Below are 6140 nucleotides of genomic sequence, written 5' to 3' on the forward strand. Positions count from 1 at the left end.
TCCCATTAATGCAGGTTTCATTGAATTTCAGCCAGACAATACACAGTCATATCAGTCCAAAAAGGGAGGGAGAAATTTAGTTATACGCTCGCTCACTGAGGTTGATGGCCCACTCTGGCTGCACCGCAGTTTATCTGTGTTCAGAGAGTGTGTGTGTGTGTGTGCGTGTGTGTGTGTGTGTGTGTGGGGGGGGGGGGGGGGGGGGGGGGTCTAACAATGACACTGGTCACTTAACTTTAACTTTTAACCCTCGCTTCCTTTTCACTGGGGAAAGTGGAATTACCATGACAACGGTCTTAAATAATGAGGTGTGAATCATTGAATGCCCATGTTAACAGACGGCTGGCCTAGGCTATTCCTGATCTTCATGTTCATTGTGTGAGGGAGTTTGGGTATAAAAGTCCACCCTCAGTGACTTTGAACAATGGGTGCAATATTTCCATGGAAATGATTAATGCGAGCGCTAACCAGATTCACAAGCGCAGAGAATGAATTGATGGCCTGAAATATGATGAAATAATATTCAACATGGACTTGGATGGTGGGAGAAAGAAATGGGGGGGGGGGGGGGGGTGAGTAGGAAGGGAAATAAATGATACAGGGAGTTACATCAGACAGAGCAGGGCCAGTTTCTGTTGAAAACGTGCACCTTGGAGAAGTTAATTGGAAGCCGTCCAGCCAGAGGCTCAACTGGCACTATAAAGGCAAAGGCAGGTGTTGGATGAAAGATACACAAAATCATGACCTAGAAAATACCAAAAGTGGATTCCTACTGTTTGACATCAGCTATAGACAAGTTTCAATTGGAAAGGTTCATGTTTCCTGGTCCTGTAATCAATACACCGCACCCAAGCCTCACTGTCCGGCTGTTTGGACATATTTGTTTAGTAGTGTCCCATGACAGTGTTCGTGTGTCTGCACACAAAACTCTTTGTGTGAATGTGGCAAAATGCCACGTCTAATGTTGTGTTAGGTTATGGGAAAGTACTGCAAACATCTCCACCCAGCAGTGGGAACCACAGTGAATCGGCACCTCACAGCTAATATCTCAGACACCACTGGTAGGATTTGGATAAAACCTGGAAGGGTGATGCATTTTGGCACCGTGTTCAGCTGTTTAAGAAATTACACTGACTGCCCTGATGGGGGCGCTATAATTAAAGCGAAAATGTCCTAAATTTGAAAGGCCATAACTGCTACGTCATTGGTCCGATTTTGACAAAACTTGGCATCTTCTCCAATACAGGGTTACGTTTAGGCAACTAAAACTGTGGTTAAGGTTAGGATAAGGCTTTCGCTAAAAATGTTGCTAACCTAAACACATCTACCCCCCAACCACAGCAGTAGTTCAGTGTCAGACCGCTACCTGTTTCTAGTCGTGTCTTCTTCACGTAATCCTTTTGTGGTGGGAAATTTTTTTCTCACTTTTCGTGCGCAGAGCACGTTTTTGCATCTCAAGACATCATGCTCATTTCACAAAATTTCAGTAAACTCATCTTGTCACCGCTTGCGTTCTGCGGTTTCAAAAATTACACTGATTGGCCTAATGAGGGCGCTATAATTAAAGGTCAAAATTGTGAAACTTTGAAAGGCTGTAGCTGCTGCAGCACTGGTCCCATTTTGATGAAACTTGGAGGGATGATGCATCATGTTACTGATTGGCCCAAGATGCACCTGCATCATTCATGGAGGACGACATGCTTCACTGGCCGTGTCTCCAGCTCACAGCCTTCTGCTTGTTGCATGCCCTCCCCTCTCTGTCTTTCCTACCATTCCTGTGATTGTCTGTTGTATTCTGACCAGTAAAGCAGAAGGACTAGGCCATTAAACATGGAAGTTGCTCATCATAGACAGGTGCTTATGTCAGGTCCAGTGACTCCACAAGCTGCTACAGGGATGGACGGCAGAGTTATTATGGTTTTGCAATTTTAAACACTTTTACCACTGTTTCTGTTTGAAACGTAACAACAGTTAAACACTGGTTTACACTGATTTCTGAAAGCCAGACATCAACAGCACAAAGTAACCTGAGCTCTGTCACCTGACCACCATGTGACTGGTACGAGGCTGCTGCAAACAATAATACCCTGCTAATAGAGGGATCTCAGGGAGCCGCAGCTGCCGGGTCAGACAGGGGGCTGAGGAGAGGGTTACGTGAGGTCGAGATGGTGTGGGAGGTAAGATAGGAAGGCATGTTGAGAGGGAGAGCAGTACAAAAATGATAAGTGAGCTATTTGCCTGCATGTGGTGTGTTTCCAAGTCTGTAGAAAGTCAAAGCTTGTTTTATGTACCCATCTATTTGCTGCCTCCCTCCTTGTTTAAAGAGGACAGACAGGGAACCCAAAAGTGCAAATTACATGCCGCAAATGACAGGGTTTCAGAAAGGGAGAGAGGTGCAAATATGGGAGGTGAACGGAGCATACAGGGAAGGGAGAAGACCATCAAAGAGATGGGAGTGAGAAAAGCCCCGAGGAACAGCAAAGCCAAAGTGAGGACTCCATTATCCTGATTAGCTGAGATTTCTGCTCAGTTCTGATGCGGCTTCACATCCCTGAAATACAGATGTGGTGTACACAGAATATTTAGGGCAGAGCTGCAGAGTTCACTCGTCATTCTGTTCAAATTAGTGATGAAGGGAATTTGCGTTGCTCCATTCCAACATATCAGGCAGAGAAGGAAAAGCGTTTAAGGGAGAACTCAAGACAACATTCACTCGTGTGGAGCCGAGATGCCTCTTGTCACCTTTACCAAGGAAATTGGCACAACTCTCAAATGATTCCACATGACCCTGATACACCCTTAATTATTATCCCACATAAAAAACGTCACTGTTCTTTGTGACAGTGACGATCCACTTCAGCACGTCAGTTGACTGTTGAGTAGCACTTAACGCATGTACATCTGAAAACTGCATATTGGAGCATTGGAAGCTTTTGATGAAATTTGATGTAATTTTGTTTGGCATGTCAGCTGGGAAACTAAACCTTTTTTTTTTACCGAAGTCATGCAGTAAAATGAATCCACATTTAAGCTGACAAGTATTGACTGTGATAAACCGAGCAGACATGATATGATGGCACAGAGAAAATGGGGCGAACATTTTATCAGAGTGCTGCTGCAGCCAAAATATTTTCAATAACCGTTACACAGCATGTCTTTTTTTTTTTTTTTTTTTAAAGAAAAGAAAAAAATTGCAGCATCTCACCCATCAGCTAATATCTCAGATACCACTGCTACGATTTTGACGAACCCTTGAGTGGCGCAGAGCCTCCTGTGACCTTTGGTATGACAAATGCACTCACTGCTACTACATGGAGCTGAACTACAAGCCGAGTTACATCGCCTTCACCCAGGAAATTGGCACAACTCTCAAATGATTCCACATGACCCTGATACACCCTTTACTACCCCACATACAAAAAAAAAAATTCACTTTGTTCTTTGTGGCGGTGATGATCCTCTTCAGCACACCAGTTTACTGTTGAGTAGCACTTAACCGGCCCTTTCAGGTCATTTCACTACCTGAGGACTCATTGAAAACACCCGCACTCGCCTCTGGTGACGACAAATAATAACAGCGCTGCAAAACCAATGCAGCCAATTAAATATCTCAGTATTCACCATGGAGTCGTGGAGTTTTGCTTTGTATGCAACGTGAGATGTCCAGCTGTACTCTTTGTTGAACAGCTGAGGAGAAAAGATGCCTTTTATCAGACGCATGTACATCTGAAAACTGCATATTGGAGCACTGGAAGCTTTTGATGAAATTTGATGTAATTTTGTTTGGCATGTCAGCTGGGAAACTAAACCTTTTTACTGAAGTCATGCAGCAAAATTAATCCACATTTAAGCTGACAAGTATTGACTGTGATAAACCGGGCAGACATGATATGATGGGACAGAGAAAATGGGGTGAGCCTTTTACCGGAGTGCTGCTGCAGCCAAAATATTTTCAATAACCGTTACGCAGCATGTCTGTTTTTAAAAAATACTTGGCAAATCCATACTGGCGGGGAGCGGCTGTTTCAAGGGTTTAAAGTTATCTGCTCTTATCTTTCATTTTTACGCAGTTATCGCTGACAAACTTCCTCCTCACCCTCCACCGCAGAGTTCAACAAGCTGGCCTCACAGCAGCCAGATATTACACCTGCTGTAATGAATATTCGTTCCTAAAGGGCGCTGAAAAAATGACAGCTCTCAGTTGGAAATGTGTTAACAGATATTGTATGGGGAGATGAAACCCGAACAGGAACAGGCTGGCTGAATTTCTTTGGAAAAATGCCTTTGGGTGAAGCCTCTCTATCTCCTCTAAAGAAATAAGATCCATGTGTTGTTTCATTTTTTTTCTTCCCACCACATATTGAATAATGCAGAATGCACTGATTACTGCTATGTTTAAGTTACTTTTGATGTGATTTGGACTTGTTGACTTACAGATGGACAAAAAGTCCCACAGAACAAAACCCGTCGCCGTTCTCTGCTCTGTGGGTTAATGTGAGCGTTGATTTTCTCCCAGCTGGCAGTGGGACGTGGGACGTGGGACGGGGGGGGGGGGGGGGGGGGCAAACAAAGCTGCTGGGTTCAAGACCTGGCACCGTCGCCCATCTGTCAGCAGATGTTGATATGACCCTGTGTGGACGTGGAGGAGGAGAGGGGCAGGCAGGAGGCAAGGGCACACAGCCCAGCAGCGAGGCTCATCGGCCAGGCGTGTGCTGCAGGTGGTTCGCTGTCAGGCTGTGTGTGTGTGTGTGTGTGTGTGTGTGTGTGAAAGAGAGAGAGAGAGAGAGAGAGAGATCTACCCACTTCTTTCTCACAGCATGCATGTTTGTCCTTGCCTACCTGCCCATGTATCTGTCTGTCTAGCCTTGCTCTCTGCCTCCATGTCTCTGTGCCTTATTTGTCTTCCTTTCAGCTGCCTTCCATTACATATTATTGTTATTATTACTTGACAATCTCACACATACATGGCATGAATTTACTGGTATTTTTCTTCATGATGAATTCCTATTCTATTTAGAGTTATATTTTTTTTTATGTAACGCTAATGTCAATAAAGTTTATTGAATTGGAATGAAGTGAGTTCTATACAGCACATTTTGACACCATAAATTCTTAGGCAGTGTTTCCCTTACTCTCTCTGCAGGGGGCCACCAGCAGTAAAACCACCGCTAGAGAAAAGATGAAAAAAAAAAAAAATAGGCTATATAAAGCCCAGTTTCTTCTAAAATTCACACAAAGATTTTGACATAATGACGTATCCAAATAACAGTTTCAGCACTATATAGATAGACTAACCATGCCCATGACTTTCGGGAACACAGGAGAATGGAAAAACAAAAACAGAATTTGCCCAACCACAACCAAGCTTTTATCGATTGTAGGGGAATAACCGTCCTGAAGCATCACAGAGGCGTTCTCGTCTGTCAGTGCGTAATTCATCGGCGGTTAGGAGGAAGGAAGAGATGGCAGAGTGAGGGGAAAAGATAAGTGCGAAAGTGAAGCTGGCAAGAAGACGGCTTTCAGTTCTCAGCAGCTGCACACAGGTGAATGGAGACGTCACGGCCTCTCTCTACAGGCCCAACATTCAACTACTTCAGTGGAATTTCAAGGTTAAACTGACGTGAACAGGCATTCAGTTCAGGCTTTCACTTAAATTGAGTCCTTTTTTCCCCCATAGTGCAAAGAGTGTGTCCAAAGGTTGCCCATAAACTTTCAATTGGCTGCAACGTGGCGAATTTAACAGCAGCAAACAGCAGCAGGAGAAGTCAAACAGTAGATAACACAAATGAACACCTTTTTCCTGTTCAAAACTGCAGCAACAGGCTTCACAGTTCAAGATTCACAGTACAGATTTCAAATCACATGAAGAGCAGAACTTGCTAAGCATGTATGACAGGAGTATCCCTGCTTCTAAGGAACTCCATTAACCAAGGCACTGGTAGGCCGATATCATGTGGCTTCAGTGGGAGGTGGAGTGATCTGTTGCAAACAGAGGAGATGATCCAGGCATAACTCGGCTTTTAGTTCTTGGCAGATTGCTACCATCTGCTGAGAACTCAAACCTACCATTCAATTCTTTCATGTGACCAAACTGGCAGGATCTGGTAATTCTGAAGTTAGTTTCAGTTCTTTTTTTCTGC

Source organism: Centroberyx gerrardi, chromosome 13, assembly GCF_048128805.1.
Source record: "Centroberyx gerrardi isolate f3 chromosome 13, fCenGer3.hap1.cur.20231027, whole genome shotgun sequence".
NCBI lineage: Eukaryota > Metazoa > Chordata > Actinopteri > Beryciformes > Berycidae > Centroberyx > Centroberyx gerrardi.